At 30.7% G+C, this 23113-nt stretch overlaps 1 protein-coding gene and 1 long non-coding RNA gene across 3 annotated transcripts in view; one reads left to right on the forward strand and one right to left on the reverse strand.

The window, feature by feature from the left end:
- The first annotated feature begins 3541 nt into the window (after positions 1 to 3541).
- The window catches only part of LOC6576602 (neurogenic protein mastermind), a 109030-nt gene continuing 89458 nt past the window's right edge, over positions 3542 to 23113 (forward strand). Inside the window, exon 1 of one of the 2 annotated variants that reach the window (XM_032729404.2) lies at positions 3542 to 4991. The gene's annotated coding sequence lies outside the window, so the exon portion shown is untranslated. The remainder of the gene's footprint in view (positions 4992 to 23113) is intronic. The other variant, XM_032729405.2, reaches the window with a different exon arrangement.
- On the reverse strand, positions 21154 to 22328 carry LOC122757250. Its single transcript, XR_006357212.1, has 2 exons — positions 22227 to 22328; positions 21154 to 21846 (listed from the first exon to the last, which is right to left on the reverse strand). It is a non-coding gene; the product is annotated as an uncharacterized LOC122757250 (long non-coding RNA).

The raw sequence follows: 23113 nt of genomic DNA on the forward strand, positions 1-23113 counted from the left end.
ATCTGCTAGTGCATCACTTCTTTCTGCTTAGTTCATCTAGCAAATGACTAGAGTCTTCAATGCCAACAAACAGTTTTCCAGCGAAAACTTTGGGAAATTGTGTTGTTGTTGGCAACAGTTGCGTTTTTCTCGTTGCTCATCAAATTCGTTTTTCTTTTCTCATTTAAGCATTGTCTCTCGTCATTTTGCTTCTAATTGTTTGTAATATTAGCAAACAAAAAAAGAAGCAAACAAATATATATATACATATATATTTATATATATATATATATATATATATATATATATATATATATAAATATATATATATATATATATACAATATAAAAGAACGAAACGAAAAAGAAAATGACACAAAAGTGAAATATCAATAAAGAACCGACTGCATAATACTTGTTCACATGCCATTACCAACATTATTTAAGGTGCCACGCCTCAATGGGCATTATTTATAAATATACCTGTTGAGCAGATAGACCATGATTATTCAGATGAAATACTTGGAAAAATTAGAAGAAATATTTATTATAAATTACTATCAGATTAATGAATGTGGTTCTATATATAATTTTCTGATTTACCGATTGGGAAAATAGATAGCCCATATAGCCAAAAAAGCTAATCTTTTTAAAAATGTATATGTCAAAATGCCAATTGCATATAAAATGAAAAAATATAAATATATAAAATAAAAATAAAATATAATAAACATAAATATATATAATAAAGATAAAATATAATAAACATAAATATATAAAATAAAAATAAAATATAACTGTATAATAGGAATGCAAGTCGCTGTTTCTTTCCATATTTCAAATCTCCAACTTCATATATCATTTACAGCGCACAAATATGCTCGCTTTGTCGTTTCGCTGGGCGAGTATCAAGTTTTTCAAACTGTCAGCAATTAAAGTAGCACATTTGCCATTTGGCTTTTCTTGTTGTTGGCAGTTTTTGGTAAGTGTTTTAGTTGTTGTTGTTGTTGTAGTTATCGCTTGTTGTTGTTATTGTTCTGTGGTAATTATGTGCATACAATCAGCAGCTTAACTGCATTTGTCATGCATAATTAAGGCTGGCAAAAAGAATCTTAAGCAAAATCTAAAGTGTCGACAAAACCAAAAAAAAAAAAAAAAAAAAAAAAAACCTTAAAAAATAAATCCCAACTGCAAATTGAGTGGTAAGAAACATAAAATCGTTTTATGGACCTTGTCAAATAACTCTAGCGCGATGACGTCATCTGAAGAGGAAAATATTTTAAGCCTTTTGTAAATAATATGAAATATACATACAAGAAATTTAACATTTATTATTGCAAACAATTTTTAAATTAATTTAATTAATTTATTTTTTGTATATATTTTGGATATTCATATATGTATATGTTTTATTTATATTTATATTATTTAGTCATATTTGGTCATTATATACTTAGCCTCTGCTAGGCGTTTGCTAAAAATAAATGTTATGCACAAAAATTAAATAAATATATTTATGTTAATTACGTAGTATAGTTGTAATTAATATTGATGCAATTTTATTTATATATATATATATATATATATATATATATATATATATATATATATATATATATATATATATATATTTTTTTTTTTTTTTTTTTTTTTTTTTTTTTAGTAATACATTTCTGTTTTACATTTTGCTTTATAATCAAATTAAATTATTATTGCTGAAACAATATCACATCACATCATTGAACAAACTTTTTTTTTATAAATATCCCCATTCAGATAGCTTCGTCGTATTATTTGAATATTATACAATATGTATATACATACACATAAACCTAAACATATATTGAATCATTTTCATTGCTTAGTATAAATATCTCTTTATTAGATTCTGATAATTTATCAGAGTATCAAAAATATAGAACTTAAATTCTAAATGGTTATGCTTATCTTTGTATTTAATATAATGAGTTATTTAATTTAATGTTCTTACAATGATTTTAAAAAAAATTTCATATTGAAAATTTTAATCTTGACTTGACCTAGTTGAGAGATTGCATATCATATCTCTGACCATAAACGAAAAACTCTTTTATGCTGAACTCGCGATATTTCTTATCAATTGACAAGAGCCTGCAATTGAAAATGTTGTTAATATTCAAGCAATTATAAAGCTTTTGAAGTGGATATTCAAGTGTTAGGAAGCTTTAATAGTAGCTTCAATATAATTTGAAAATTTCAAATGAGCACAACATTTCTTATCAGCAATGCAAACCTGTTAATAGTAATAGGCCAAATAAAAATATTCTGATTTTGAAATTTTTGTGTTTTTACATACAGATGAAAACATTAAAAAAATTTCATTTGATAGCGCGTTGCTTAAAAAATTGCCATAAAAAGCTGCAAAATAGCTGCCAATAAAACTATGTATATATGTATGTATATGTCTAGCTATATGTACAAATTTATATATGTGCCTATGCGTATCTGTGCATGTGTAGGAACCCAGCGAGTAGCACTGAGTGCTATTGAAATTGAAGGCGACAGTGACGACGACGACGACGATGGCGTTGAGAGCTTTTCCATTTTGTTTATTTTTGTGCTTACATTTTTTTGTCGTTGCGGAGCGCGACAAAGCTGCAAATGAGCGCAACTTGCCGAATCATTGAGAGGGAGAGAGAGAGAGAGAACGCGCGGTAGCAATTGCAGTAGCGAGCGGTCTGCGCTCTCTCTTTGGTCATACTGACGTGTGTTTGCATTTGTGTTTGTGTTTGTGCACTCATCACAAACACAACATGTGTTTCGTCATCAAAATTTGTTTTTGTTGCATTTGCCGTGTGTTTTGTTGGTGAAATTTTTTTGTAATCTCTTTCTGTTGTGACGTGTGAGATGATCAACGGTTTATTATTTTTGTAGACGGAAAGTCATTTAGAAATTCATACTGCATTTTATAGTGCGTTATAATTATGAAATATTATCATGTCATATATTTAGCTTATTTTTTATATATTTTTTGTCTTAAAAGATTTTTTAATGGAAAATATATATTTTTGTTTTTTTCCCAAAAGTCGCCATTAAATTTTTGCAAAAACACAACAAAAACAAAACAGTAATAGTTGTTATTGTTTTTGCTTACCGTTCTTGACGTAGCCGCTGTCGTCGTTTTCGTTGGCTGTCGTTAAGCGCCGCGTATCTGTGAGAGATACGCTAATTGTGGGGCCACCACGCAAAATGAAAATGCCGGCAGTAGCTTCCAGAGATCGGAAGAGCGCAGCACTAGCTGTAAAACGGCACAGAGAAGCAGCAGTTGTTGCATCTCGTTTTAATTGGGCGGTTGTCATGCCCTGGTGTAAGCAGAGACGCACTATGCGCAGCCATTGTTGAGCATTGCCAACAAGCAATAAAAACTTTAGCGCTCGCACGACACTTGACACAAGGAGCCGAAGCGACACAGAGAGATAGCGAGAGAGAGACAGAGAGAGTGAGCGAGCGAGCGACTGAGAGCGTAAGCAAAATAAACTGAAAGACAGCGCAAACACACAGCTGGTGTATGTCTGCGTCGTGTTTCAGTTCGAGTTTGTATTTCGTTTGGTAAGGTTGTTTGGCTGGACCCACGCAAGGCAGTCAACAAAAAAAAAAAGTGCCAGCCTCTGCTGTCCCCACTGTCGACGTGTCTTTCGGTCGCGTGTCGTGCGTGTTTCCCCAGCCTAAATTGCAAATATCTAATTCACATCTAACTAGCCAAACAATTGTGAATATATTGGGCTGTTTGATCTACAGTTTTGAAAATCTATATAAAAGTGCGCAAAAAGCAAATCACTTGGCGCAGCCCAACAAAAAAAGCAAAAGATGCAAAGTGCGTGCATTCAATTGTGAGCGTGTGTGCCTGCGTGATTGTTGGTGTGCGTGTGTTTTGGAGTCTTTGCAATGCAAATTATTCACAATAAAACCCATATTCATTGTATTAGAATATATACGTTTTAGGAAGCTAACTGGAAAACGTATTTAATTCGTGTGTCTATTTGCTTTTTACAACAATTTTTCCAACTTGGTTACGGAATTTTTGTGTCGCGTTTCATTGCCAGCTCGTCTCAGAGCGCGCGCGGATTCTCTCTTCAACACTCTCTCTCTCGCTCTGTGTGTTTGTCGTCGGGCTCTCTCATGTCGCTTTGCCGCGTCGGCCGCGTTTCATAATCCAATTGCCGTCACTCGTTTTGTGGTCCGTCTTCGTACGTCGCTGTCGCTATCGCAGCCGCTGCCGCTGTCGTTGCCGCCTGCGCGTATCTTTATTTATATTTTGTTTCGGTTCCATTGCGTTTCGCACTCTTGTCTTGTTGTGCGCCAACCGTACCCCCGTCTCACCGTTCTCCTTTCTCACTCTTAATATTATGAAGTTAAAGTTTTTCTTTTACTAATAGTCTCTTCACTTTTTTCGTTTTGTTTCTTTTTTTGGTCTTTGCCCACACTTAATCTCTATAGATCTGACTTATACGACAAGTACTATATAATTTTCTAGAAGATATCCATAAATACTATATATATCTATTATATATTCTCACAAGTTGAAAATATAACAAAACAAAATAAAAACAAAAATATATCGAGTTCGCCTTGAAATTAAATCAATAGAAAGCAAATTTATAGCAACACATAGAGTAGTACATACATATAAATATACATAAATAAATATATATATATATATTTATACACGCAACGGTTTCACTTTGCAAATTGTATACAACAACAGCAACAACAACAACATAAATTTACAATCAACCATATATATATATATATATATTGTTAGGCCAGTGTTGCCTAGTGCCGTGAATCAAGTGCAAATAAATGTGCAACCAATTAATGAAATAATTATGTAAATAATTACAAATAATATGAATATGAATTATAAATTGGATCCTTAAAATGCAGTTAAACAAACTTCAGAAAAGAAACTTGGATTACAACGCATTTAAATATTAATTGAGCTCTTGGAGTTGCAAAATTTTGGGAAAATAAAAGGTATATAAAATATCTATATATATATATTCAAAATAATCTTATAAATAAAGAATATCTAAAGCATATGAAAACGTGAAATCTTTTTCTAAAGTATAAATTAATAAATAAAATTGTTATATATCTATGCAATAATTGATGACTATATTTTATTATTTTTATTTTGTATTTATTTTTTTCCTTCAATATATCTCATTTCACATTTATTTGAAAACAATCTTCAATGTGTGTGTGTGTATGTGTGTGTGTAATTGTTTATGAGACACATATTAGACAGTCCGACAGACAATCGTTGTCGTAGTCTATTTCTGATTTCCAATTGTTGATTGCATTTGCTTCAGTTAGTCGAAGTCGTTTATCAGACATTTGCAGGGCAGGGCGGCTATCAGACAGTCGGAAAGCGATTGTGGTGCATAAGATTGAGTGTGGCAAAAAGTGTGCACTGAGCGAAAAAGTGGAGTACAGAATGGTATTCTGATTGGAATGGTCAATTCATTTACTGCAGACAAAATGAATCAAATCTCAATTCAGTTTGACTTTTGAATATATTATTTAATAGTTTGAGACTTAAATTTCTTTATATTTAAAACATAGAAAATATCCATAACATATGAATTTCAAAGCTAAGCTACGTATTATATGATTCAAAGAAAATGTATAAGAGTAAGGCTATAATATAAGAGTTTTAAAGTGTTGCAATTTGTTACTTTTATTTAAATTTTTAATTAATTTATTTATTTATTCATTGTTATTATTATCATTTTTTATATATCGTTAAATTTTATTTGGAAGCACGCAGAGCTTCTTTATGCTCTATAGTTAAACATAATTTACATCCCCATGGTTAGATTATCTATCATCTTATCTATATTGTATATTGGTTAGACATACATCTTTATTCTATAAAAGCATTTAAGAACACAAATAAATATGTTTACCGTAAGTTCTATGGTCTCTGCTGGAGAACTGGCAACATTTTCATTCAGTGTACAACACTTTTATTGATATTACATAATCACAGAGCGAGTTGCGTTTGCGGTTCAGTCGTAATACTTCTCTGCTGCTAATGCAGCAGCAAACAAACTTGGGCATTAAGACGGCCTTAACGGATCTACAAGACAAACACAACGATACGCGAAGCTCTAAACTAAACTAACCAAATGGACAAATTGACAAATTGAGCAACTGGCAAATTGAAGTTGGCGTTGTAGACATGTAGAATGCTCAGAATGCTCGCGAGTGCGTGTCGCTTACAGATACACGGCAAGTATCTAACAGATACAAATACAATGTGGGGCCCCCGTATCACACGAGCGTGTCGGCCAATTTGCTTTGTTATCTCGCACATTTTGCATATGATATTGAAATGTTTATATGTAAAATGTTTGTATATATGCAATCATCTAGATGTATATGTTTAAAACATTCTTAAACATTTTATTTATAATTTTCAATGAACAGTTTCTTGAGCTATTTTTATATGCCTCTCTTCTGGTAATCTCTTTTTATCTCGCTCTCTCTCTCTCGCTCGCTCGCTCACTTGCTCGCTCTCTCTGTGCGCACTTTTGCGACGTATTTTGATTTGATTTAATTAGTTTATTGTTAGATGGTGTTGTGTTTTTTTTCCTCTTCTTTTTGGCCTACAGCATTTGCGAACAGGTTAAACCAGTTTTGAGCCACACACAACAAATTTCTTTATAAATAGTTTGTTCGTCAGTTTTTATATATGTGTGTATATGCATATATATGTGTGTATATTAAAATTTTTATTTTTGGGCCCTCAACTTAGTTGCCTGTGTTCATAATTTAATAAAAATAACTAAACACTGCGCTTAGGCTTATCGCCAAGGCAAGTGCGCACTCTCTCTCTCACACACACACACACACAAGCTGAGGCGCAGCAGCGATTAGATAATAGCATTTTAAATGTTGTCTCTACTGTACGTTGAAAAAAATTGACCAACAATAACAAATGGACTTTGTTTTGAAACTACAAAAGACAGAAAGAGAAAGAGAGAGGGAGAGAGTGAGGAGAGGTGAATGAGAGGGAGCGCAAACGTTGCTTGCTGATAAGACAATCACGCATAGACAGCTAGAGACAGAGAGAGAGAGAGAGAGAGAGAGAGACAGTGAGACAATGCAAAAGAGAAGGAGAGCGAAAGGGAGAGAGATATATGGAGAGTTTTGCAGAGAATTCGTACAGTGTGCGTGTTAAAAAGTATTTTTTTATTTATTTATTTTTATTTATTTCTTTTTTGAGACAAACTACGTCATAATATAGCGAAAAGCTTAAAAGGAAAACAAAATGCAAATATTTCGATAAAAATTTAAATATTTTTTTATATTTTTTTATATGTTGCATTGAGTTGCTGTTGTTGCGTAATTTAATTAAGGACTAATTCAATATTGTTTTCAAAAAAAAAAAAAAAAACAAAAAAACAAAAAAAACAAAATTTTATTAAAAAAATAATAATAAAAATAAAAAATTAAATTAATGAAATATTACTTTAAAGCAATAAAAATTTTCTTTAACAATTATTATTCATTTATTAATTTCAAAATAAAATAAAAAATAAAAACATAAATTATTTTGAAAATTTCTTTTATTTTTATTATGACTTTTTTAATTACTAAAATTCAACAGTATTATATTTATATTATATTTATTAATATAATAATTCCATTTTCTCGGAAATATTTCGCTGGTTTTCATTCACTGAGTAAAAAATAACAATAACAAATAAATACTTTACTTCGTTATTTGAAGAACTGAACAGAAAACAGTTTTTAAAGCTGAATAAAATAGTAAAATAATAAAAATTAAAATTAAAAATATAGTAAATTCAAAAAGCTGAACCGAAATAACTGTTATTAATTCATAAATAAAAATATATTTATATAGTTTTCTTTCTTCCCTTGTCTCAAAAATCATTGAATTACTCATTTGTTTGATAAGCATTTAAACAGTTGTAAAAAAAAAAAAAAAAAAAAAAAAAATTATAAATAAATATATGCATCTGTATCTCTATATGCATTGTATGCTCCAATACAAACTTGTTGTTGTCGCCTCAACTTCTCTGCTTCTTACACACTATCTCTCATTCCTTTCTCACTCACTCACTGAACTTTGCGTCAATGTCCTCAAAACCTTGAATGTTGTTTTATTTCATTATTATTTTTGCTGTTATTCATTTTCGTTTTCTCATCTTTCTGGTACTGAGGAAAAACGTAAAGTGCACGTTTTTCGTCTTATAACTGGAGAAAAGGAACTTGTGCTCCACTTACGCTTGGCTTGGCACCCACAGTATGAAATGTTGCACAATTTGATGTGAACCGCAAATGAATAAGTTTTCATTTTACTCGCTCAAAAAATAAATATTTGTCCATGTTAATTGCGTAAAGAAGCGTAGCCCCCCGAGGAATGTTTCGGGCTCTTACTTCCAGTTGTCTGGCGAAAAATGAATTCTAAATACCCAACTGGGCATAAATATGACTGGTTTTTATAATGGTATATTATATTAGTTATTAATTTCCATAATAACTAAATTTAATTTAATAGATGCATTTAGAATAAAGAAAAACCAAATATTTTATATCATCGATTATATAAACAAGTTTATTACAATACTTTTTCCATTTTGTTTTTATATATATATTTTTTGTTACATGGTAATTTATTTATTATTTAATAATAAATAAATAAAAATTATACATATATTTATTTCTTAAACTTTTATTTTTTTTTAGTTAGAACTTTTAATTATTTTTTATAAATAATATATATATATATGCCAAATAGGTGTATATAAACTCTATTAACTTCATATATTTTATATATCTAAAAAACTTGTTTCATTTATCCTCTGTGCCTATTTTTTTAAATTTATTTATTTATTTATTTTTTTTTTTAAGTGTTTAATCTGAAAAGATATCTTTATATCATCATCAATCAACTATCTTTGTTTCTTGTCATTTATTAGGTATGCCAAACGATCATATTATTTACAATCATGAATTGGTGGTGTTTCACACCATTTCAGTGTATTTAATATTCGTAGTTAAAAAAAAAAGAAAAACAAAACATAAGCCCTACTTAAATTTTATTGTTTGCAAGTTCTTGTTGCTGGCTACGTTTATAATTACGGTAACTTCAATTACTGCTTACGTACAATATCATACCAATTTCTGCTTCTTCGTTAAAATTTTTGTTGCTGTTTTCCAGCCAAAACAGGTTTTTGACTGCCTTTCGTTTTTTTTTTTTTTTTTTTGCTCGTATGCTTCATGAGCTTTGCTATAATTTTAATTTCTTTTTGAAGTTCTTCGTAAATGGATTGAAGGCCTCTCAACCGCGCTCTTGACTGCCATTTAAATAGTAGTTAAATAATTTTTGAAATGTCTCAAATTGTTCATGTGCGCAGCTCAGTGGATAACGATATTGGGTCTACAAAAAAATAAAATAAAAAGAGGGGAGATGAATTCATATCGGTTTAATGATAATGATCGATTGCTATGCAGCATGAAGAGAAGTTGAGAAATGGAAAAAAGCAAATTGTTTAAAATTTGTATAAATTGTTTTTATTCTTGTTTATATGTTGCATTTCGGTTTTACGTACAATATTTTACTGTATCTTTATTTTGTACTAAGATATGAAAGAGCATAAAATATATTATGAGTTAGTAGTTCATGCATTTCGTATATTAATGATAATATTTGTATTCTGTTGCTTATTGTTGTTACATATTTTGTATGATAATGCATAAAATATATCATGTAATAATGCTTTCATTCATCTTCTACCGCTCAGATCTTGGAAGTAGTATTTCCATATCGGCATCTAACATACTATTATACTAATATTTTCATACTACTACATACTACTATTTTTAAGAATACTGTTTTTTGTGATCACAGACAAACGATTTGCTTCTTTATCATAATATCTATGTTTGGACGAAGCATAAAATATATTATGTATCTTATACAGATGTGTTAACAAAATAGTAATATATCTATTGTTGATTTACCAACACTACTATTTCAATGAATACATCTGTAAGAAATTTATCTGTATTTGAATGAATTCGGCATGTCTCTGATTATCTTTTCTATATTTGAAATGAACAAATAGTAGCAATAGTAATAACAGTTATCAGTTATCAGAACATTTCCTATGGTAAATAGTTAACAAGAGATAGTATCTATATTTGGAGAGCTCTTCACATGCTATTTTTAAACGAAACAAGAACATTTTGTATACATGTGCATATATGTATATATTTTGAGCATGGTTTAAGAATCTACAACCACATAGATGCATAGTTCCCAAATCGAGTTCCGCGCCTCTCTCTTTGTCTCTGTCTTGCACATTCCTGTTTTCTATTTTAATCTTGAAACCGAGTTTCTATACAAAAAGAACTCGTTGCATTCCGTTTTGCTTACATTTCACTCGGCACATTTACGTATCAACAAATGTCAAGAACTGCGATTGTCATTTGTCGGCTTAACTACACTATTTCCTTCAGCACAGACACACATACACGCACCCATACACTCTCGCACACCCACACACACACACACACACTCACACTCTCAACTTGATGTTTGTTTTGTTTTGCTTCGCGTTTTTGGGGTTTGCCGCATTTGAAATTCATTTTTAGATTTCAATTTATTTTCGGCGTAGTTTATGCCAATTTGGTTTTTTGGGTGCGATTTCTTTTAATATTATGTATGCCATATATAAATATGTATATATATGCATGTGTGTATGTAAGCATGTATATATACTCTACATGCTTCTTCATATGAATTTGATTTGATACACTTTTGTTTTTGTGTTTTAGCTAAAAAATCAAATTGCAAGCGCTTACCACATTTTTTTCGAGCCGTACTGTACGCCCTGATTTTAATGTCATGTGCTCAGGCGTATATAATATATATACGTGTATATTCATATATTTGTTGTGTGCCTCTAAAAGCAAATTAACTAATTGACGTCTGTGTTTATCCTAAATTTTCACAAAAAACAAACCTGACATTTCAGACACGCCGCAAATGCGAGACAAATGTTTTAGCTCATTTGAGGAAAAGTTCATGAAAACTATGATTCAGACTTTCACTAAATACCCTGTGGGAGATACAAGAGTTTAGATTCATTACTGGATTTATCAGCATATAAATAAATAAATAATTGTTATAAAAAAGTAAATTAAAAAAAAAAAAAATTCTTATTTAAAGAAAATTTAATTATTCACAAAAACACAAAACAAAAATATACTTAATTATATTTATATTAATTTATATTATATAAAACAAAAAATCAGCATATAAATAATTGTTATAAAAAAAAGGAAATTAAAAACAACTATTCTTAAAAAAAGAAAATTTAATTATTAACAAAAAATATACTTAATTATATTTATATTTATTTATATTATATATAACAAAAAAGAAGTAAATATATATTTGAGCTAAAGCTTTTTATAATTTATAAAAATTTTATATTTTCTATTACTCTAATTTCTAAATAAGTAGCTGTACAGGGTATAAATTACTCGTTTATTATTCATCACCCGTTTTGTATTAGCTGTATTTACTTAAGCAGCGTTAAGTATTGCTGCCGACTGACGTTTGTATTTTTGTGGCTCACTACAATTATCTCAATTAAAAATCTCAAGTCAAAGTTGGCCAGAGTTAGACTCAAGCAATAGCTACAAAAACAACAGCAACAAATAAAAAAAAAAAAAAAATAATAAATGAATAAATAAACAAAATAACAACAAAAGATTTGTTCATCTCTTTTCTGCTGAATTAAATAATCTACATCAGTCAAAGGGCTAAATTTGACTCATAGGTTTTGTGCCCTGTTTTGTTTATGAACGTGAGAAAAGCCATCAAATTATTTAACTTAATACTACTAATAATAGCAGTCTGATATATTTTGCGTTTGAATTTATGGCATAAAACTCAATTCAAATTTTTTGAAACTAATTAAAAAACAAATTACAATTAATTTGATATGAATATTTAAATTAATACAAATATTGTTTATTGATTATCTACATATAGTCACAGAGCCTAAGCTACCTGTCACAACTTTCAAGTACACCTTCTCTAAAGGGTGGCTTAAATGAATGTATGTATATGTTAAAAATATATAAATACATTTTTTTTTTGGCTGAAATAATGTTGATGTCATAGGTTCGTTTGTTGACTGGCATTCAAAAATGTTTATGGCACGCACTCGGCTTGAAGCTGTGAGTGAGCTAATGCAGGCATCAAATCGAAGGAATGCCGATTTAATGCCGTATAAATAAACAGCTAAGACATTAGCAGGCTTTTGAACTGCCAACAAACAGCCAAGCGCTGGCCAGATGAGAGCCTACCTTTCAGAGTCAATATAGTAGTATAGTAATATATATTAATGTAATTTATGATTAAGTCATAATTAGCCGTAGTTTTGTTAATAGCTATAACTAAAAAGATGGTACATAATTTTGTATTCATTTAATATATAATTAACATACATATACATATATACAACTGTATACTTGTATCTTGTCAAATTATTATAGTTTAACTCTGTATTTGGTAGAGAAAACTTGATTTTATTTAAATTTTGAATATTCTTATAAGATTAAATATACATATTTTGGCTATTTAATACAAAGGTTTTAATGATATTCATTTAAGCTTATCTGTGTAAATTGATTTTGATAACAGAGTATTTCTTATCAGAATATGTATTTAAATATTTTCATATTGCATTTGACTTTATGGCGAACTCTAATTATATTCTTAGATTATATTATCAAACCGATTTTATGTTGTATTTATTTAATTTAACTATCGCTTTATACTTCAACAGTTGAAAACAGAAATTCCAATTATAAAAAAACAACATTTTAAAATTAGATAAAAATTTGCGACGAGCTCTTATTAGAATTCCTATTAGACCTCTAATTGGAAACAAACTTGTCTAACTGCTTCAGGCTGCCTAACAGAAATATCTAGCATATTTTAAAAGCTTTAATTCCGTCAAATTCTAACTCCAATGTAGATTTGCGCACATAACTTACAAGCTTCATAAAAATGGCTGTGCGAAAGCTCAGTTGACAGTTAAATTGCGTAAAAGAGCATTTCGCAATTCTTACTAAGCTCGGAGAGTTGAAATGGTTAGCGACCATTTTGATTTTGTTTGTTCTTTGGTTTTTAGTTTCTGTTTTTTGCTTTGCTGCTTTTTCTGCACAAACAAAAGTTTGCCTCAGATGTTGAGCTGCTGCTGCTGCTTGCTTTGGCTACCTGTTGCCCGAGTGCTGCCCCCAAACAACTTTAAGCGCAATTTGTTGTTTTCGTTTTTTCGGCTAAACGCCGCTAAACTCTATTATTACCACATACAAGCGCAAAAAAAAAAAAAAAAAGTGAACCGAAAGATAAACTCCGAAAAAGCAGCGACTGACCAGACCGAAACGTCAGAGCGACCTTTCAAAGAAGCAAAACACAACTAATACAAACAACAACAACAGCAACAAGAAGCGAGTGTATGTGTGTGTATGTGTGAGAGAGAGAGAGAAAGAGAGCACAGAATCTAGAATAATTATTATATGCGGTTTAACACGCACACAAATAAATACACAGACTCACACACACACACGCATACAACTACGTACAGCAAAGAACGGAAGAGTGTGAGAGAGATGGCGGCATATTGGGGCTTCAAGCTACCTAACGTTCTGGCACTGTTGGCTTGTGTGTGTGTGAAATGTAGGGGAAATATTAATGAGCATGTGTGCTGCAGAGGCTCTCAGCATTTGTGTTTGTGTGCGTGTGTGAGTGTTTATAAAGTTGATTGCACTCGATTTTTAGATACAGCTTTTTCAAGGTCACCAACGAAAAAACGACAAGCTAACCGAAATAAGCAAAGCGTTCGCTGCTTAGTCGCTGCTTCTAACAGCCGTCGTTGAGTGTGTGAGAGAGCGACAGAGCGAGAGAGAGCATAAGCGTAGGGCGCCCTTTGCTTGCCTTTGCCGAAATTTGAGCCGCTCTTTGTCTTTGGCTGCTGTTGCTGCTGACGTCGAAGCTGCCGGCGCTGCTGCTGCTCTCTTGTCTTCTCTGGTTGCTGTTGTTGCTGGTTCGTCTTCTTCCTCTTCTTTTTTAGCTTCACACTGATTATTAGAGCGACGCGCGCATTTTTATTGTAAACTATGCGCCAAAAGCTTTGAATTGGACTTGAAGCAGTTCCTTTTCGCTGCGCTCTGTCGACGTCTGCTGCTGCTGCTGCGCTGCTTCTGCTGTTGTTGAGTATCCACAAATAAATAAATCAAAACAAGATTTATGTCTGCTGCGGCGACAACTGCTCTGCGCCGCTGCGTATTCAAATCTGGCAGTCGAAAAAAATCTTATATCGCAGACAATGAGAGTCCGGCAGCATCTTTAGAAATTATTAGATGTTTTTTTGTTGTTATTCCTGTCTTTTTTTTTTTTTGGCGTAAGCAAAATTTTTTGTTGTGATTTTTTGCTGTTGTTCTGTGTAGTTTGCAGCTGTTGGAAATGAGTCGGTTTTTTTTTTTTTTCTTCCTTCTTTTGTGTGTGAAATAAAAAAAAAGCAACACAAACTACAGCAACCACAAAAACTGCCAACGGAAAGGTGTTGAGTGTTTTTTCTGGAAGCTTTACAATTTAGGGCGTTGCAGGACATTCGATATAAAAAAGGCACAACAAGATTTATTTGCAGCTTTTTGATAGGATTTTATCTTAACATGCATAAAACACTGAACTGACAAGTTTATTTACAAATCCTAAATATTTTTGCTGTGGAATAGCATTTAATGATATTTGAGATAAATATTCACTAAAAATTAACATATTGAAATTGCTATGTTATTATTTATTATAGTAAATAAAAATAAAAAAAAAAATAATAATATCAAATAAATACAGGTTACCTAAGAAATTATTTATTTATATAAAAGAAAAAATTATATATATATTTAAATAAATAAACAAATCATTAAATAAATAAATGAAAAACTTAAGACAATTTTTAATATTAGTCTACAAAATTAAAAACATTAAAAATAAACTAAATGCATTTTAAAACAAATTTAAAAAAAAAATAAACTTTAAAAATTAAAATAATATAAAAATTAAAAAAAAATTACCTTAAATTTTTACTGCATTACTGTAAAGCATCAGAAGTTAAATTATTGCGTGTATTATATGTATTTGCAAAATATATGCCAATATTTAAACTTGGTTTACCTTAAATTCCTATAAGGCATTAAAATCACCATCTAAATTCAATAGTAATAAATTAGTTATCAAACCTTGGTCCAATTGGAGCAAAAAATATGTTTAGGAAAACATTTATGTTCCACTTATTTCGAGATACAAATACAATTACTTCAATATTTGTTTTTCTGGTTTGATTGGATCGAGCCATTAAAACTTACCCCAAAACAACCTGTACACAGATTGGTGTTCTGACATCAGTTTTTCCTCGAGTGCCAGCATTAAAAATCCATTTATTCGATGCTTTTGCTCTCTCTCTCTCTCTCTGTCTCTTTCTCTTGGTTCGGTTATCCATCTGGGCATAAACAACTTGTTAAGGCCCTCCATAAAAATGGCTCATTCAAGTGCTAAATGTCAAATTTACGCAGCTTTATTTATGGTTAGCGAAATTTCTAAAGCAATTCAAAGTGAATTTACATAAAAGCCAAATAAATAAAGTGAACTCAGATAGAGATAGAGATATACACTTAGCTAACTATGAAAGTGTGTGTGTGTGTGTGGAATAACTCATGCTTATATGAATGTGTCTGAAAATTGTGTAATACGCGCTCTGCGTAATTATGACGAAAATAAAATATGAGAAAATATGAAAGAAGAAAAAAATCTTTAGTCGGTAATTAAATGCTCTTTAAATAGATATTACTTATGCTATATAAAAATATGATTTATAAGTGGGCTGCCAAATTGAATTGCGAATGAGCACATAATTTAGGCAAAACTCAATATTTCCAATATGAATGTTTTTCATAGATAGATGATTTCATATTTTATATATTTTCTAAACATATATTATAAAATATTTTTTTTTTTGCTTGCTTTGCTAAAAATTCTTATACTTCGATAAACTGTTTTTATTATTACTTTTATAAATTAGTGTTTCTTACTGAACAAAAAAAAAAATACAGAGTTTTTACTGATTGATTTCTTTTCCTTAAAAAGTCGTACAACCTGTTTGACAATTAAAAATACTGACGGTCTTAAAAAACTCGAAAGATTTTCCCTCTACAATATCGCACAGATATATAAGTATGTGTATTTATGCACATGTATAAAGGAATATGATGGATTGTGAACTTTATTGACAGGCCGCTCGCTGCGCAACGCATAAATCATGCCAAAATCTTTAGCAGTTAATTAGTGTGTGACGCATGGCTGGGTTGGGGGAAACAACTAGTTCTATATATACATACATACATATGTATATAGGGTGAATGAAAATCTTGTATCGTATATCGTTGTTGTTTACAACGCCCCAATGCAAATCAGCTGAACTGAAAATGGGGCAGAAAATTCCATTCCATTCCAATTGTTGCATATTTTATACAATCCGAAGAGAGGCAAAGAAAAAATAACTAAACCATTCGCCATTCGAACCCAATTCAAATACAATGCGATCTACACGGCTCACCCCTCCCCCCCCCCCCTCTGGGCTAAGTGTCGATTATTTTATTGATGGGCGGCGGTGCACGGTGGTGGGCGTGGCAATCGGCACTCGTCGTGTGAACGCATTGTGTGCCCGAGACTCTCAAGAGGTCTGCCAAAAATGGCCAGACCATCCAAAATCGTAACAATAATGATGACGAGCTTTTCCTCTTCTTCTTCAATATTTTATAGTTGCTGTTGTTGTTTCATTTGGCATATGGAAATAGAACAAAGCAAAGCAAATATTTTAGTGCTCTACTCTATTTGTTTTCGCATTTGGCTAGACTATGCAAATTTATATGAAATCTATTGTGTATACCCTGTAAAATTGAGAAGTGTGCAGTGTGTATATATGATTCATAACACTAGATAAATAAAACAAAATGTAAATTCAATTTATGCGTAAAGTGTTGCATAAAAATTATTGAACATCTGTCATAAATATCTGGTAGGATATTTGCTGAGTCGTTCATTTTGATATACACGCAATTCCATTTAATTATTTCTTGTATTTTTTTTTTGGTTGCTATTGCGCGTTATAAATTTTTAATTAAATTTGTTTTGGTCATGGAATTTTTCTACGAACCAAAGTCCAAGAGCTGCGAATAGACAGCAGGCAGCAGACAGCTCAGCTTCAATCGGGAGAGTGTTATATTATACTATATTATAATATATACAATGGGGTGTATACATATATATGCACATATATATCATATAACACACTCGACTTGTGACTTGCCATGACAACTTTTTTGTGCTATTTTTGGTCAACTAATTACGTGTCGCTTGCATTCAAGAATCTTGAAATTCAATTAAGTGTCGCAGTTAGACTCGGGCTGAATCTCTACACAGATATAGATATGTAACAGCTACGTAGACTTGCCATTAGCACAAGCGAGGTGTTTATATATAAATATATAAATATATATTCGTAAGTCTAGATTTAAATAATGTCCGAGAGTCTATCAATTGATTGCATACTTGAAGGCGTCCTAACGTGGGTTTTTTCTGATAAAAATCAATAAATCGCTGCCATTGACGAAGTCATGTGTGAAACGGATTTGTCTGCAAAATGAATTCGACTCATAATATAAGCATTAGTATGTACCATTGTATATCTGTATATATGTGCTTCTTATATTCATACTTATGTAGATGAGTCTAGCTTCCCCCGAGGTTCTGCGAAAAACGTCAAAGATATTTGATTAATACATGCGTAGCAAACTTTTTAGACTTCATTTAATTACACAATATTCAAATGAACTTCAATGGGCTCGTTAATTAATTTGTTTATAATTAATTTCAGCCGTTGCGAAGCTTCAAAAGCTAAAATTTTTATAATTGTTGAATTATAATTTATTTTGGAATTTATTAACTAAAATAATACAAATTATTATTCTATTTATATATTTCAAGGTTAGATAATATATATGTAGATACCTTCGGCTAAACATTTCAAGTCTCACCAACAAAATACTACAAAATCAGGAAATATTTGTTCCTGTTGTGTTTCCACACATTTTCATATTTTGCTATAAATGCTCAATCAAGCTGATAAAATTGCATATTTCTTATATATCTAGTAAATTTCTCTAGAACAAAAATATAAATATTTGATATAAAATTCTATTCTATTCAGATTAAATTTCCCAAATAAATGTGTTTTTAAGTTAAAATATAGTATAGTATTAAGTTATATATTATATAATGAATATAATATTTTGAATATTATAAAATATACATCATTTATAAGTTTCTATCTCATATCATATATCATTTTTATAATTACTAATTTTAGTTTTTAGATTCTCTCAGTCTGCCTTCTTAGCCTTCGCTATCTAAATCGAAGAATTTGTTTTTCTGGCTAATTAAGTTTTATGGCTTGAAACTACCTTAGATCTTAACAGTCCATAGTAACAACATCACATAGATCTAAATTTTACAATTTACAACATTTGCCCATAATTTAATGGCCGACATAAAAATGCTTGGCGACATTTGTGAAACTGTGGCAAACGGCCATAAAAAAGAACAAATTTATGTTACAAATGAAATTTCTGCTGCCTCTGGAGATCGTAGCACAGAGATAGAAAGCATTTCTCGAATTGTTTTGAGTTTGTCTATCTGTCTTTTTATATAAATATTTGTATTGTTCGCTTTATGTTGATATTTTAGTTGAATAGATACAATTAAATTGTCGCCTCCAACACTTTTCACTCGAGACACATTTGACAGTTTGTCAGAGAGTTTAACGTGAAAATGAAAAACAAGTCAATTTTCATGACGATGTGGTGTGAAGAGAAAAATAAATAAAACCGGAAGCAGGCAGCCACAATGAATAATGGAAAATTAGCCGCACTTTTTCTGCATATATACTTGCGTTGTCTCTCCCTCTCGCTCGCACATGCTGTTGCCGTCTCTTTTTCTGTTGATTAATTACTTGAATTTGACGTAAACACGTTTTAGCACAAATGAAGCAGAACGTAGATAAAACCTGGACTGGACTCTCTCTCTCTCTCTCCCTCTCTCTCTCTCTCTCTCTGTTGCTTTGCCTTAGTTTAGTGATTAATGAATTGATTGACAAGACGAAACAGCATTAGCTGGACTTATTGCTATTATCGGGCTAAACACTTGCTACTCGCTGCCATAAGCTGTCTATCCTTTGGGTTTCTCGATTCTCAAAAGTGCTTCCGGGCATTGGGAGTTCATTTTTGATCTACCATCGGTGGGGATAATAAGTTTTGACAGTCCGATTTGATTTGGGTACTGCTTAGTTTTTAATTTGGAATTAAATATCATTAGAAAAAGGAACACAATTGATTGTTAGCCGAAATTGTGGCTATAACTTCATTGTGTAAAATCTATTTGGAGGAAAAAAAAAACAAATTATGATTTTATTAAAATATTGAATGGTTCGTGTTTCATTTCAGATAGGATACAATATTTTACAATTTTTTGTTAACGATTAAAATATAAAATATAAAAAAAAAATTTGCTAGACCATTTAATTAATTTTTGTTTTAATTTAATAATTTTATTCCATTTAAATATAAACAAAAGTATTAAAATAAAAAATAAAATAAAATAAAAATTCAGCTTGTTTCATTAAATATATATTATTAATATTAATTAATATATATATTTTATTTAATAATTTTATTTCATCTAATATTATATTTTATTTATTTGTTAGTTTTAAAAATTAAAAGGATTCCCGATTTGTATTTGAATATAAAGACAATCCTAATGTGATGAAATGGCATGGCTTATATGCATGCAGCTGTACAATTTCAATATAAGCAGTGAGCATTCGTATTTCAAATAAGCAAAAATCAATAAGCGTCTGCACAATTTTTTCTTAATTTATCTTGTCCCGTTTACATTTGTTCTTTTCACCAATGTTGGTTTCGTTGGTTCGCATGCCAATGCGCCGTTAATATCTAAATTATTCTTCGTTTTTTTTTTTTACCCAAATTAAGTATATGAAAATAAATGCTTTTCGTTTTTTTTTCGGTTAAAGAATTGAAAGAACAAATTGTTTACTTTGATTTATGTTCATCGTACGCGTGTATGTGTGTGTAACTGTTTCTTCTGCTGCTGTTGTTGTTGTCTTTGTGTTGCCATTTTTTTGCGACGGTTTTGTGCAAACTAACCCATTTTTAACTTTGGAAAAACCAAACATTTGTATTTGCTCAACATTTAATGCTAAAATACATTTGCGCAAGTACAAAAGGCTTTTGTAAGGTGCCTCAGTGCCTTGCACACACCCGCAACAGAGCGGGTTTCTGGCTGGCTCTGTTCAGGGCTCTGTTTCACGCTGCATGTGCCAGTTTTGGAATGGAAATGCTAAAACCATTTTTCGATACACTCTCATAGAGTATATGAACTATATTGAATTATATTCGTATAGACTGCAGTATATGGAAACTGATATTTATGTGTGTATTCTTATTTATTTATATATAAGACAAATTTTAATTCTTTATATTTATTGGTTATATGTGAAGTAATAAACTTCATTTATAGTTGCTCTAATTTATTATCTAATTTTTTATTTATTAAAAAAAAAACTCCTTTTTTTTTTATTGTGATATATTTATTATTAATAAAATTTGATAATAATCAGTACTTATTAGTTAGATTTCCTATTTTCACACTAATTACAAAAGGCAGCTGACATTATTTGTTCATTTTATTTTAAATTTAAATATGTATATTATATTTTTTTAATTTTATTTTTAATTATTTAAACTTGGTAACGAGTATCACATCTCTCAGCTGACTCTTAGTGTATGAATAATTCGTTTAGCTGCACTTCAATTTTACCTCTCCTATTCGTATGTGTTGTGTTTTTTTTTCACGTTTGCGTTATCAGTAACAAAATTTAAACAGCTGCCGCGAACGCATTGCAAACAGTTAAAAACATTCAAATGCTATGCCATGTGCTGTTTTTTCAGTTTATTTCTTCTTCTGTTGTTGTATTTTATTTCTCAGTTGTATTTCGTAGTCCGTCAAGCATTCCAGACACGTAAACCCGAGCACACCTCCCGTCGTAATTTTGCTGACTTGTTGCTGCGCTTTTTGTATCTATTCGAAATGATGGTCTTGAGCCAACGGTATCCCCACCCACCCCCACTACGCTATGGATATGGCTATGGCTATGGCCGACCCCGACAGCGCTGATATGCAAAACATGTGCCCCTATATACACAGCCACACACGCACACACACACTCTACACGCCCTACACGCACACGCATGCATATAGATAGACCTTTCTTTCCCATTTTCATATCCATTTCCATTGCGATGGGCCTTTTCATGGTTCTTGAACGCACTTTGATAGCTCTCCGTACTTCTCGTGCTTCTTAATCATTCTTATTCTACCTCTGCTTCTTCTTCTTCTTCTGCATGGCTGTGCGCTATGCGGAAATACTTTGGTAACTGATAAGTTGGCTTCAGCTGAAGTCGGGGCTTTTGGATCGGCTGGAAATTGTTATGCGCCTGAGGTAATGGCCAATAAAAATGATCGTGGAGTTGTCTTCGTCGTCGCCGTCGTCGTTGTTGTCGTCTTTTGAGCGTGTCTTGTGCAATTTTAATGACTTTTAAAGTGCTTGAGCTTAGGGAGTTCTTAAACGCTGGACATATCCTGTTTGAACACAGAGTGTGAAGAAATAATTAACTTTAATTTGGCTATAAAAGAAAGCTTTGGAAATGTATGTAAAAAAAAAAAAAAAAAAAAAAAAAAAAAAAAAAAAAAACAGATTAGCTGAAGGTATAAAATTCTCTATCAGGAATCTAAAAAAAAAAAAGAAGCGAAACTTCAGTAAAGTAATAAATAAATTAGGTTAAAATATTGAAGATAGTTTTTGATCATACTCAGTTGTAGATGTTTATAAAATTTAAATTTACATTTTTATTATTCTAAGCTTGTGGATAAATAAGATATTTAAGTATATATGTATATGCATATAAATGAAAAATCCTTTTAAATATTTATAATTATATTTATAATTTTTTCAAATAAACCTTATACAGTAATTCTTCCTTTCCATAAAAATACTATTAAATTTTATGTACTTCTTTCTTTTTGGCCTTAAATATTTTGTCATAATTTAAATTTAAATTTTCCGAGTAAATCTTTATATTTGATATCTTTCTACTTTATCTGAATTATTCATTTATTATCAAGAATATTTATATATATATATTTCTCGTAGGTAGCCAACTCAGTTATATTCATAAATTTCTTGATTAACACTCAAAGATAAAATCTCGCATTATGAAATTTATCATATCTAATAAATTTGATAAGTTTATGTAAGCTGGCACGCATTTTCTACAATCCCAACGACGTCACGTGCTTTGCTTAAGCGACCCACCCAAAAGCTTCACAAAAATAAATAAATATCTCTCTATATATATAAGTATATATTTACGTGACATTTTTACCAATCATATTTAATCCGAAATAAAGTAAACAATTACTTATATAAGTAATTCGACAGAGCGGAAAAGACCTGTACCGTAAATTATGTGTAAATTATATACGGAATAATTTTTTTTTATTTTATTTAATTTTATTTTTTTCGTATACATTTGATAAATTGACTTTCAACCTGAGTTACGAGACATCCAGACACACATTGAAAGACCTTCATAACTTATTTTTTTAGCGATTCAACGGAGTCCACCTGTGAAAAACGTTTAGCTACAGTAAATTCTTATTGGAGTGCTTATTTGCTTTTACAACTCATATATAGTAATAATAATCATAATGAACAGAGCCAGATAAGCGTAAAGCTGTTTCCATTGTTGTTTATCAGGCACTTGAATTGTGTCGTAGGGATCGGTCGATGTTGTTTTATACTCAATCCCGAAACTGAAATGAGTATATTGGCTTTGCATATATATAT

The sequence above is a fragment of the Drosophila mojavensis genome, unplaced genomic scaffold (genome assembly GCF_018153725.1).
Source record: "Drosophila mojavensis isolate 15081-1352.22 unplaced genomic scaffold, ASM1815372v1 contig_36, whole genome shotgun sequence".
NCBI lineage: Eukaryota > Metazoa > Arthropoda > Insecta > Diptera > Drosophilidae > Drosophila > Drosophila mojavensis.